General features: G+C 39.4%; 1 protein-coding gene across 4 annotated transcripts in view; it reads right to left on the bottom strand.

Moving 5' to 3' along the window:
* DAB1 (DAB adaptor protein 1) overlaps window positions 1-14,365 on the bottom strand; it is a 643,380-nt gene that overhangs the window by 158,765 nt on the left and 470,250 nt on the right. The window lies entirely within an intron of this gene.

Raw genomic sequence — 14,365 nt, forward strand, 5'->3', positions numbered from 1 at the left:
GGACCCCTGACCATTAGGTCCAGTCGTGGCCGACTCTGGGGTTGCGGCGCTCATCTTGCTTTATTGGCCGAGGGAGCCGGCGTACAGCTTCTGGGTCATGTGGCCAGCATGACTAAGCTGCTTCTGGTGAACCAGAGCAGCGCACGGAAACACCATTTACCTTCCCACCGGAGCGGTACCTATTTATCTACTTGCACAAGAATGCAAAAAAAGGGGGAAAGGGGAAAAAAGATTCCGGTTTACTTGCTGAAGATCCAGGACAACTCAGAGACAATGAGAGCATCTCCACCCCCATCGTTCACTGAAGTCCAGCGCCAAAGGCCTTCTGGTGGTTCCCTCACTGTGAGAAGCAAAGTTACAGGAGACCAGGCAGAAGGCCTTCTCAGTGGTGGCACCCACCCTGTGGAACGCCCTCCCATCAGATGCCAAGGAAATAAACAACTATCTGACTTTTAGAAGACATCTGAAGGCAGCCCTGTTTAGGGAAGTTTTTTTTTTTAATGTTTGATGTTTTATTGTGTTTTTAATATTCTGTTGGGAGCCGCCTACAGTGGCTGGGGAGGCCTGCCAGATGGGTGGGGTATAAGTAATATGTTGTTGTTGTTGTTGTTGTTGTTGTTGTTGTTGTTGTTGTTGTTGTTACTATTATTATTATTTTCCCCAAGCCTTATAAATATGCAGTGTGCCTGATTTTCCTCAGGATGCCTACAGACCATGGTTCCGATGACAATCTCCCACCCACCCCACCATATAACCTGAAATTAAATACTGCAATGAAAGAGCACAGACATGACTGCATGCTACACATGCAGCATAAAGTTTAGTTTGGCCTTCAGCTGCTTAAATCAGGAAGTCAATCTTCACAAAAATAATTTCATTCCCAAAGGTTCCAAATGATGTACAGGGCACATTTGAGTCAGCTATTAAAAAAATGTGCTTGACTTAAAAGTTAACAAATTGAACATCTGTTGAAATTAACTCATCAAAACTTTTGTGAACAGCTTTTAGAAATTAGTATCAGATATTTTGGGATAATTATTCTGAGTAAAGTTATTTTGCAATACCTTGTGTGTGATCACAGAACTGTTATGAACAGAAAATGAAGCACTATTCACAGAGTTTTAAATAATTTTTGAGCACATGAAACATTCAAGCTGCAAATTCATTTACTAACATGACAGCCAGAATGTAGGCCTAGTGCAAAACCCCCCGCAAAAAACACCTTATCTTTTAAAATGGTAAAAAAAAACACCAAATCAAAACTGATTAATATGGAATATGTAGTTCTAAAGTTTAGAATCTAAACCTTGGCATGTTGGAACATATATTACAATCATTACTGATCCTTTTCTTTCTCTGTGTGTGCATGCAATAAGTTTATTGTAGGCTCTGGCCACACAACCCGTGCATCCTAACAACAATAACAACTCCCCTTTCTTCCATGGAAGCCTCCTGTCCCAACACAGACAAAAAGAATAGGTGTGTAGTGCTAAATCATCAACAGAGATCACCACTGCAGTAGAGATCAAAAACTAGACAGCTCAGGTAGAATGAAGGATGGAGCAGATGGATAACATGCCACAAAAAGGCATACACATTTTCAGGTCACCCAGGTAGTTTACAGTGAGGAGCCATTCACCTTCTCCTGTCATGCTATAGTTTATTTTCTCCTGGAAAGCAATTACAGGACAAATGCCAAGCTACAGTAGGTATTTTTTTTTCCCAGTAGCAGCAGCAGCATCTGGTCTCTTGGCAGACTCCATGGGCAATTTTACTGGCAGTTTAAGTATTGCCTTTGGGTCAGTCACAGTGATATTGTTCATGAGCTGTCTGGCAACAGCTTCTTCCTAGATGTCATAATCCTTTTGATTTACTTTCAAGGAATTATAATGTTTTATCTGCTTCAGAAAGTGTTGACCTTAAAGGCCTCTGGAGGACATCTAAGGAAACATGGCGGGGGGGGGGGGAATACAGGCAGCAGCAACAGCACTCTCAATAACAGTAACCAAATGCAAAACATATTGGTCTGATGTTATTCATTAATCTATTTGGCTATTTCCCATATAGCCAGTGATCCACATTCAAGCCCTGGACTGAACCATTATGGCTTTCGGATCAGCTCCTTGAGACATACATAATATATTCCACTGCTCCAAAAATCATAGTAGTAGCACTCACTGATGCAAGCTATTTTACCCAAGTCCTGAACCTGAGCAGAGAAAATTGCAGAATACCAAGCTAGATTAATGGGAATTCTATATGGTTAGATTGAAAGTTAAATGACGGTAGAGAGAAAAATGCTAATGCGAGGCAGAATAGCAGGATATGCATAGTTTAGATAAGCTGCGCACACGTCTAATGCAAACATCACATCCTGGTTCACCTTTGAAGTCTGTCTCCGTTCAAAGGCAAAGTCTGACTTTCTCAACTCTTGAATGTGGGACATCTCTTTTAATGAACGGACACTACTTTGCCAGTTTGTAAGAGTGAGTGAAGAAAGAAAGAAAGAAAGAAAGAAAGAAAGAAAGAAAGAAAGAAAGACCCAACCAAAAACCTTGAGTTTATTGACCCAAACACTCAGGTAGCTCTTGGCTGCATGACTAAAGCAGAACTAACAGCTTAATTTGTTCCCATTTTAAACGATATACAAAAGAAAAAAAATCTTTTTCAAAGAATATACATTAAGTTTGAGGTAATATAAAGAAGTGTCTGTGGACAGCGCGGGCCCCCGGCCTCTTAAGTGAGATGGGCGCACAACCCTAGAGTCGGACACGACTGGCCCGTACGGGCAGGGGTACCTTTACCTTTACCTTTACCTTTAATATAAAGAAAAATGGCTTAATTTGTATGTCATGGTAAACCATACTTAATGGTTTATTGTGAATGCTGTTTTCTGGGCAGTCTTCTCACCAGCAAACATTGGTTACAGTTTATACTTTTCAGGGAGTGAAACAAATCACAATCCCTGCTTCAGACATAAAGCTTAAGACACAGACCGCGGATTGTTTCCTCTCAGTATGAGTGGGGTGAAATCAGGTGGTCAACACTGGTGCATTCACAGCAGTCCTCTAACTATGGTTTACTAACATGTTGTTGTTTAGTCGTTTAGTCGTGTCCGACTCTTCGTGACCCCCTGGACCAGAGCACGCCAGGCACTCCTGTCTTCCACTGCCTCCCGCAGTTTGGGCAGACTCATGTTTGTAGCTTCGAGAACACTGTCCAACCAACTAACTGTGTCTTACTAACATATGCAAGCACATATGCCTAGGAATGCCTAGAGGTTTTTGCTTTGTAACTATGACTTTTGAAAAATATTTTATTGAAGGTGAAGGCCAACCAATTAACAAACAATATAAAAAGAAAATAGGAACTAAGAATTGCAGAAGCAGTACGGAGTTTATATTTCTAGCTGAATGGAATGGGTGCCATACAGAGATGCATTTGGATAATCCAATTTCATTCTGCTACTCAGATATGCCTCTTGCTTTTTCCATACTAAAATAGTAACTAATTATCCCTGGTTTGATTATCTCCCCCTAATGCTTTTGCAGAAAATCATCAGCTGTTCTGCTCTTCATCATACTTAGATCTAAGAAAACTAATATGAATCACATTCATTAATTCCAAGACGATCTGCAATATTTCACCTTGTGAAACACATCTCCATTGGATTTCATCTTTTGAATCACTTCTATAAAAAATGTAGATGATATAGTTGCTTGAAGACTGCCAAATGTTCTTGATAAAGAAAGGCGCATAGCACAATAAAGTCTAATCAATAAATGAAACCCTAAATAACAGATGGCCATATAGCAGCCGAAAAGAGATCGTGCTCATCATACAAGATACATTTGATTCATTAGTGTGTGTTTTAGAGCTTTATAAAATGGACAGTTTCTAGCTTGAATGAGATTACCAGTGAACAGGGAGGCAGACCAGGGCCTTTCATAGATACCCTGTCCCTTCTTAGTGACAGGCAGAAGCAAAAATAAATTATAGAAACCAGGCAAAAAAGTGCCTATAAGCAAGATCTGTCTCGTGCTTTTAGTTTTTTTGTAATGCGGCCAGATCATTACAGTGGCTCAATAATTAAATAAATAAATTTTGGCTCAGAAGTATAATGTCCTTGGCATAAAAAAAAAAAAAAATCAGTTGCTAATTTAAGTATCCAGCACCTAATTCACAGTAATGAATAAAATGCCACTGAACTTCAAAATAACAACAACAACAACAACAACAACAACAACAACAACAACAACAACAACAGAAGCCTAGTAATACAACAAAATGAGGATTTGTCTCATACCTTGAATAATTTATTTTGAGTAAAGGAGAAATATAGCATGTCCTCATTACTACCCTTGGTATAGTTTATTGAGATCTAAGTGTAACTGTCATCAAACAGTACTTCTAATTAGAACAATGCTTTGGAAACTGGGGACCTCAGACTCTTTTTTTTTTTTTTAAGGTTTCTGAAACAACACATTTCTTCTAAACCATCTAGAATTGTTGGGCACTGGGCCTGGTGGAATTTTGGGGTGTTGACTGGAGCCATGTATTTTAAATTCCTCACATGATGGCAGAGAGTACGGACTTGGGCATAAATCTTCCTTGAGCACTGCTGCCCTCCACAAGATGGAGGAATAAATTCTGAAGCAGGGAGCCTGTCCAACATATACAGCCTCCTCTTGGAATATCAGGGTTCTAAATCAAGCAGGGACACTTCACAAGTAGAAATGATTCCCTGCTGCAGAAGTGACCCCTCCAATTTGCAGAGTCTGGGAGGGGTGGGGTGTCAGGGGACAGAGCTAGCACACTTGTGATTGTTCTCCTTCATTGAATGAGGCTTTAGAACACTATTGATAAAGTTTCTTGGCAGTCTCAGGAGCTAAAATATACTCTACATCAAGGCAAGGTCAGGTATGTGAGTATAGAAAGCCAGGTCAAGATGGTGGGTACACAATGTTCAACTTAGGGACACTTCAGATGTTTTCAACTGTGCAGCCTTAAGTCATATCACAAGAAACTGACCATGGAGCAATGCTGATGAGGTAAAACTGAAATTGTCAAAATGCAACAACACAAGAGTGTAGCCAAGATCATACTCCTGAGCCTAGGTAGCACAGGAATTAAATATCTATCTTATTTATTGATGCAGCAAAGCAGGATCCTGCTCAAAGTCAAGAGCATGGGTAGGCAAACTAAGGCCCGTGGGCTGGATCTGGTCCAATTACCTTCTAAATCTGGCCCGCAGACGGTCCAGGAATCAGTAGAACGTGTCCTTTTATTTAAAATGCATCTCTGGGTTATTTGTGGGGCCTGCCTGGTGTCTTTACATGAGTATGATGTGTGCTTTTATTTAAAATGCATCTCTGGGTTACTTGTGGGGCATAGGAATTTGTTCATTTATTTATTTTTTCAAAATATAGTCCGGCCCCCCACAAGGTCTGATGGACATTGGACCAGCCTCCTGCTGAAAAAGTTTGCTAACCCCTGGTCAAGAGAGTAGCACCAATAAGAACAGCACTTGGATGAAGCATGGTCGAAAAGGCTGGGACTGGGCTTGGCCGATTCAGACTCCTCCTTATCTAGAAATCCCTATTTCCTGCCAACTTGGAGAAAGTATGGCATCCAATCAGTCTTTGTCTGAGATATAGATGTTCCTGTGCCTAGTCCATCATCCTCTAATATTGCACAGGTTATGAGAAGCTCCCTACTTCCCTAGCATTTACCAAGTAGGAAGGTCTAGACTTTAAGTGAGCTTATGATGGTGGCAATCCCAATGCAAGAAATAAGATAAGGCCCCCAAAAACCCTATAAATGAACAACATGCTAAGAGTTCAGGTATTTTCTTTTACAATGCATTTTATTATTACTGGGAGTGGGTGGAGGAGAGAGAACACATCCTCTGGATGCAAGGTTAAAAAAAAAGACATTGGGACTTAATGTTCTGCTTAGTTAAGGGATAAGTAAGCAGCAAGCACCAGTGTGCCTCTGGCTGTGCAGTCTGCAGGGATTGAACTTGCAGTTTGTGATGCTGGAGAGAACAGGATGATGAAGGGGAACCTTGTTTGCACCCAATAAAGCACTGGAAAGCATTATTATAATATAATTCATCTGAACTCACTATTAACATTGTAAAAATCCTGGAGGAGGAAGAAGGGGAAAGAACTATGATTAAAGAAAAAAATGGATTCAGGTGTTTTACAAGATGGCTCACTGATTATGCATGATTCTGATATGCAACATATTCAGAGCTTTCAGGATACATGTCAGCCCCATATTTCTAGGAAAGCTGTAGTCTTCTGCTTGTTTACACTCCAAATCTTGCCACCACCATTCCCCCCAAATCTGTAGCCATTGCAACAGAAGGAAGTCATGTGTCACTTGTGCTGACTGAGTGACTACTTGATGCGATTGGAATGATCTTTGATAGCCAATTCATTCTTGTTTGGTCTGTGTCACAGCTGGTGTTGCTTCCCCCCACCACACCCCAATTTGGTGAAGCTTTAGATGTCAAAGTTTGAAAACCCTGTCATAAATTCTTATTTATTTCTGAAATGTTTTTCATTTTAAACCTTCTGACACTTAAAGTAGTCCATCTTAGGGGATGGGATAAGAAAAGGCATTGCAGAAATCATGTGATCGGAGACAAATTACCTATAGCCTCTTCTTTGCAAATGAAGTAGCTACCTAATACTTCTCAGAATGCATGTGTTTGAGCTTAAATTAACAGACACAGATTTACTATTTTACTACCTATGGCACCTTCTGGCAGGATGATGCAGATAATTTGCTTACAATTATTATGTCAAAGACAAAAGCCACAAAATAGCCCCAGAAGCTACCACTTGGTAAATGCTTATCTTAATCTATTCTGTCATATATTGCAATAGGCTGGACTACACTAAGACTGGACAAAATCCAAAATCCAGTTCAACAGTTGTAATTTGTTAATTTTGACACAGGAGAGCAATAACAGAGGCAAACCCCCAAAATGGTACTGAAACAAATCTTCTGACACAGCACAACTGTGAAAGGTAGAGTTGGGTGAATCTGCCATTCTTGGTTTCTTTCAGTTTCTCATCCAGCTAGTCTTAAATTCATTTCTCTGCATTTCCATGTGCAATTTTTTTTTTTAAATTAAGAGTCCTCATAAAAATTCATCAGCATTTCAGTGTTACTTTCTCCTAAAATACACATTTTCTTTGCAATTTTGCTTATTGCTGACATTTTTGCAAAGCAATTTCACATAATATATTTCACAACATTATCCTATGTTATTTTCATTAATATATAGTTCATGCCAGCAAATGCATTTTTGTACACATTGCTAACTATTGCAAAAATTTGGAGAAGTGTGCATTTTGAAGGATGACTATGTTTCAGTTCCTATATGGTTCTGGAAAGTACAGATCAGGTAGTTTCACACTTAAATGTGAACTGAACTGGTTTACTCCTCCATCCCTAAGAAGGATATATGCCCACTTGTTGACGTTAGGGAGAATGCGCAGGACAATTATGACACCTTCAAGTTCATATGGGTTTGTGTGCCTTTTGAGGCCCTCGGAGCCGTGGAGATTGATACAGCTTGTACCACTTTCAGATTAAGAATAAGGTTCTCAAGGGAAAGCTTCATTTGGAGAGATAGAGACAGCTATATCACAGCTGAGACAGACAAAAAGCCACCCTGACCACACTGGCATAATTCACAAATTTGCTTCCATAGATCAGGATTACTGCGCTGCCAAATAGTTTACAGTGGTGTCCCCATAAGCTGATGAACAATAGTGCAGAGTTACTGTACATTTCTTTGGATATTTGTGAATATATATGCATACACAAATATAACTAACCAAGAACATACTGTTATGCGTTTGGCCATCTCAATCATTGTGAATGAGCAGCTGATGAATAACAAGGCAGAAATTTGCTAGTGATTTTCCAGACCTATTTTCAAGCAGAGCAGGGTGTAAATATTCAACGAAAGAAATGACTAAAGAACAGGAATACCTGATGTTTTTAAAAAGTTTTTTAAAAGTCTAGGAACCAACAACAACATTTTACACAGACTATTTGTAAAATAAGTTGACTTAGATTTAAAGGTCAGTTTTTTATAGCATAGAGTGCTTGCATCTCTGTAGTGCCCTTAAACTCACTTGCAAACACTTGCAACCTTGGTGTTAGTTTATCAAAGCAATCATTAAGCTTTGGCACTTTGAGGCTGATGAGTATTACCTAAGCCAGCACTCTTTGGAGCTAATCGTGTACAATTTAACATTATCAAAGCACAGACAGTCCTCATTCAAGCCAAGTGTGAAAGTTTTTAAATTAGCTTTCACAGTTTGATTCACAGACAGCAAATGTAAACTGGCACTGGATTAATTTTTTCTCCCTGACGACAATCTGGAACAGAATAGCCCAAAGGCTATTGTAGGCCATTTGCTTTAACTACTACTGAAGATTCACAATACAAGCTGAGTTCCAACTGGGACTGAAGCTCTAGGAGAAAAGGGAAGCTTAATATTATCCTCATTAAGCAAACCACTGTGTGTTTTGAAAATAAGTCCTTTAATTTTGTCACTTTCAAGTAGGTCTAGATCTCTCTTTCAGTTTTAGGTTTCTAAGGACAGGAATGGACATCATTATCAACAAAGAACTTCCATAACTCAAGAACCTGCACATGGGGCAGTTACAATGATAATAAAGGTGCTCAGGTACTGGAAACAAGAGGAAGGAGCAAAGTTAACTGGGCAGGAAGACTAGAGGAGAAGTGAGCATTAAGATCACGAACTGGGGATTTCATACCAATACAGGTAGGAATATGTGTACATCAGGATGATAGACTGGATGAAACTTAACATGAAAATGCAATAATCTCCACAGGGAGGCAGATCCTATGTAAATAAGAGTCAATAAAAAGAAATGAAAGGCCCAGGTAGGGGCAGACGGAAAGTGATGGGAGCAGAATGCCCAGGCAAGGCAGAATGAAGAAAATGTCAAGTCTATATATGGCAACTATAAAGTGATTTCCATGTTTCTTCATCAAAAGGGATACATAGATCTGGGAAAGGTGCTAGTAAAGGAAAACTAACATGATGAGGGAGATGGAGCAACGCCCCTCTAAGAAAAGGTTACAGAAACAGTGGAGTTTTAGTTTAGGGGGGGAAAAAGCAAGCATGGAGAGACAGGACAAAGATATGTAAGATTTATGCATGATGTGTTCAAGGATGACAGAAATAAGTTTCTCTCTCTAATTCTAGAACCCAAAGTCATCCAATGAAGCTCATGGGTTGGAGATTCAGGACAGACAAAGGGAAAGACTTCTTCAGACAGTGCATAGTTAAACTATGGAATTCACTACTACAAGATGTGCTGATGGAAGATATGGAAGATATGGCTAGCAATGGTTCATAAGGGCTCCATACTACCTCCAAACTCACAAGCAACATGCTTCTTAAATGCAGCTGCTGATGAACAATAACAGTAGGACAGTCTATTGCATTTATGCCCTGCATTTGGACTTCCCATACATATCTGGTCATCCAGTGTGGGAAAAGTATGCCTAACTAGATAGACCCTTGATGTGATCCAGCAGGGACCAGGTTAAGTTCTTACATAGGATGAGACAACATCGGCCCTAGAGTCTTCAGGAGTAGGAATAAATACTTATCTATTTGGAATTGAGAAAGAAATCTGCATGTGATTGACAGGAAATGTGCCAGGGTGACTGATGTAGTGGAAGTGTGGGTGAGAATATGCACTTGTATAAATGATGGTGGATAAATTGACTTTTAGATGGGTGCAGGGCTGAAGGAGGAGAAGTAAAACATCTGCTTCACTAATACAGAGGCACAGATGTCACTGCTGATGTTGTTGCTCTCTAGTTAGGGGGTAGAGCTACTAAGGGTCAGACGGCTTGAGATAGTAAATGTTTTATTTTCATGGTCAACCAGATGCTGGAGGATATGAATTTTATGTTTGCCACAAATATTCCCTCCAGTTCTAAAACAGTCCAATTCCTGCGACACAAATATCTGAGTCCCAGTCCAATGTATAATCTTAGCTCTGTGTGGAAGTCTTCATCAGTGTTTACTGATATATTATGCATGCAGTAATAATTAGGCCCAGTGAGCTGGTTCAAGTATCTTAGAGCCATCTAATTGCTAGATGGTGTTATTTATTTAGCAACAGTGTTCCAGCCACCGTTCTATGCTCACTGGCCTTCAGCAGATACTTATTGTAATATCTCGGGCTACTGAAATTCATAGGCAAAGTATCAATAACTTTGGCAAAATACTGTACAATCTTAGATTTAAGCCTGGTTTACACATGTTGGAGAAAGGGTTAGGAATAAATTAGTAGAGTTCTGAAGTGGTGAAATAAAGTATTCTATCTGAGAATGCAGTGTTTGCCAGGCATTTCTTGCATGAGGAAGCTTTCAAATTAATACCCCACACCTGCAGTATCAGTGATACAATGCATTATACTGCCTCAAAACTTCATTCTGTTGCTTCATTCATCATCATCATCATCATTACTATTAACAGCTTGACACATAAGAAGTTTCAAAGCAACTGACAAAAAGCATAAAGGTTTGTATAAAATCATGGGGAAAGATGAACCAGGAGTGGAATAATAATAATAATAAATATGAGGTACATTCTTGTGCATAGTAGTCCATGCTCAACAGCAACACAAACACAAACCAGAATTGTTTATATATTGTTTATATATAATGTAAGACACAATAGGCTGCACTAAGTTCCTAACAAGTTCAAAGTTATTAGGCACTGGTATTACTGTATTTACAACTATGCTTCATAATAAACTTCAAGGCTATTGGCCTACACTTTATCACATAAGTTTCTTTTTAAAGAAAAAATGTTTACTTAAAGACATGTAAGTTTGAAAAATATGCTATTTATTTATTTATTTATTTAAGCAAACAATTTATATACCCCTTAACTACCTATGACTGTGATCAAGCACAGTAGCATTACTTAAATATCACTGAAGTAAAATACAAAATACAAATTTACTCTTCACATTTGTATTCCCTGTCCACAAAAAAAAGGCAGCTTGCAACAATAAAGCTAAATGCAGGACACAATATATAACAATATATATATTTTTTAATGAACAGGACAGATAGAAACAGGTCAACAAACAATGACCAGGCTAGGCTATTTGAGGGCCAAATGTTACATTGTGCTTAATGTGTAGCTATGTCTTTAATTACTGGTGTCAGGGTAATGACTAGTATCCAGATTACAGCATATAGGGTGGGAAGATTTCTCTTCCACATTCAGCCATGATCAAAATGACAATATTTCCCAAGGCACAGCTACAAGAATTAGAAAAATGTTCCCACCGGCACCAGTAGGAATTCCCCCCCCCCCCAGCATTGATACATGGGGAAATAACCAATTTTCATTCTGATTGTGGCTTTGCTTGCTGTGATCCCAATAACACTTGAGGACCCTATGCATGTAATTAAAGAAATAGCAGAGATACAGCTGCATGTCACATGTGTAGCATAGGATGTGGTTTGGCCCTCTGAATGACCTCAGTTGAGTACATATATACTCAGACCATTTTTGATGCAATTCTCTGACGCAGTGATTCTGAGTTTGTTGCATATCATTTAGAATATCCTACTGATTCATCATGTATTGCATGCCGGAAACGCCAAATAAAGGTATATACTTTTGTTTACACTGCACAGATCACAGAAAGCTTCCACACCAGCTTGTAAACAACATGCTGCATTTTAATGAGTTGAGACCTTTTGTTATTGAAACCAAAAAAGGTGCACAAAATGCACTGGACCTAAAGTTCTAGTGTGCAAAAAACAAAACAAAAGCACAGCTTTTGATGGAAATGAGTGGTCAGGCTATTTGTAATGAGATCCAGGACCTTTCACTCTAGGTCACCAATTGCAATCCCTCTAGACTAACAGTCACTCAGAAGCTGTGACCACCTAAGAACTGTTCAATGCCTGTAAAGTGTCAGCAGTCTCATTTCCATTTATAATGTGCCAATGTCCACTTGCATCAAATTAATTCTAGGCCAAGTATTGAACTGGGAAAGGAGGCAGGAAGAGGCCTTATTCCTGGGAGAAGCAACGCGAAATGAAAAGAGCAGAGCACCACAGAGTTAAACGAGCACAGGCAAACGTGGGGGGGGGGAGTTTATCTCCCTCACAGAATTAACAGCAATATGCCTTATAACAGGGATGGGGAGCCTGAGGCCTAGGGGCCCAATATTATCCTCCAGGCCTCCCTAATCTGACCCTTGTGACCGTCTCCAAGCTACCTCCTCAGTTCTACTCCACACATTCCTCAAGAGCTTCTGAAGAATGATATTGCCTCTCGTTTGCTGGATGGGGGGTGGAGAGATCATTTGCAGAAATATCTTCAGTTTTGCATACTTCTATTTCTTTATTTAATCTCCACTGACAGACTGGCACGTCTCCCGAGTTGTGTGGGGAGCAGCAAATAAGCTTCTCAATAATACATGAAGTGGCTGAGGAACCCATAATGCAGGATTCAGGAGGCCTTAGTCACTTCATGGCTGCTGGTTGCTACTCTTAGCATCATATACTGAACAAAATCAGAAAACCATTTCCCAGAGACCAAATAGTATTACTTATGTCATTTAGTTGTTATAAAGAAGTTACCATTCATACACACATTGGGATTCAACCCCAAATTATTCAGATTAGACAGGGTAAAATTTCTATGCCCATGATCTAATGTGGGTCAATTAGAATTCATCACATCAGTAAAACATATTTGTTTACAAATCCCCCCCTCCAAAAAAAGTTTAAGTATTGTTGCTCTTACCAGTAAACTAAGGTTTTGAGGAAACTGGCAGTAAAAGTAGGGCAGCTTATGGCTTAGTGGCATCTATAATGTGTCAAGCAAGTGATAAAATGGTAGTTTAAAAATGGGTCAGGAGAGCAAACAAAAAGATAAATGGAAAACGAAGACCACAAATCTTGCAAAGATGCTACATAGCTCATATAAAAATAGTAGACAATCTAATGAAGAAGCAAGGGCTTTGGTTAAGAGGGGAAACTCTGGGCTTTTACTCAAGACCTCTTAATGTGTATTAGTTACCCTTTAACCATCTGTTGTACTCATAATCAGGATGCTTAGACTGGATTTTCCTCTACTCTTCTAATGCATGCTTATGGATGAAGCAGGAATTCTAATCTGCTATACAGCTGATTCACATTCACATATGAGAAAGCTCCTACACAGAAAACGCTTCCTTCAGATAAATGAGCTGAAACTTGCATGTAGAGCAGCATGTGATCAATGCACTTTTCATTAACTCATGGTAGCCTTCCAGGTAGGGATTTTGTTATCCATAAGGAGACCATTGAGCACTGTAATTATGGAACCAGTACATGACACATACACACCCAAAAAATGAAGATTAAATATTTGAAAGTACAAGGGCATGATTATATTAATGCTGCAATTGAAAAAAGGAAGATCTATTAAAGTGATACACAGCTTCCCATCTTAGTTTCCCAAGATATTTTTACAGATGAGTTTACACATCCATATTACATGATAACAGTGTTAGTGTGGCTTCCATGGTTAAGATAATGCCAAATGAGATAAAATTTATAATTTGTAAGAACAGAAGGCTATAATCACAGTTTTGTATGTTCCAGCTACCAGAGCTGACTGCACACACTCTTCTTACTCAAGCAAACAATCAGCACATGAGTGTGTTGTGGCTATATTGAACAGTAAGCACTAAAAAAGAAAATAGGATAACATTTACCTTTGGCTGTATGTGCTTCTCTTTCTTCCCCACCCCATGGGCCTGCTTCCTATACTGCACCTACTAAAAACATGATTGCAACATGTACCCACCTCTGCTAAATATTGTGGGCTAAGGCAAAGACATGCAATTTCTAGCCACTAGCTCATTCACAACCAGCTGCCTCATATATACAAGCCCAGTTGAATACAGGAAGCTCTGACTTTTCTGAAATGCAGTCCAGTCTCTTCTCATCTTTTCAAAAGAATTGCTAAACATCTTTGGGAGCAAACAAGAGAGAGAAGAAAGGGGATTGGGCTGAGTTTGACACCATCTCAAATGTTGTTCCTGCAGCTAGATGCTTTACTCCGCTTTTATGGCTCTATTATCACTTCACAATGAACCTTTTTAGAAGACAGGAGCAGGTGCTCTTTCTGCCTTTGGCAAAAGCTCTAAATTAAGTGGAATATCTCTTGCTATGTCTTCTGCAATGACAAGAAAACTCATGGTGATAGCTATCTCTATGGGGCATCTGGAGTAAGGCTAGTCAACCTAGGGTAGACAACCCAGCAGATGAATCTGT

Source organism: Podarcis erhardii (genome assembly GCF_964252035.2).
Source record: "Podarcis erhardii genome assembly, chromosome: 6".
NCBI classification, from domain to species: domain Eukaryota; kingdom Metazoa; phylum Chordata; class Lepidosauria; order Squamata; family Lacertidae; genus Podarcis; species Podarcis erhardii.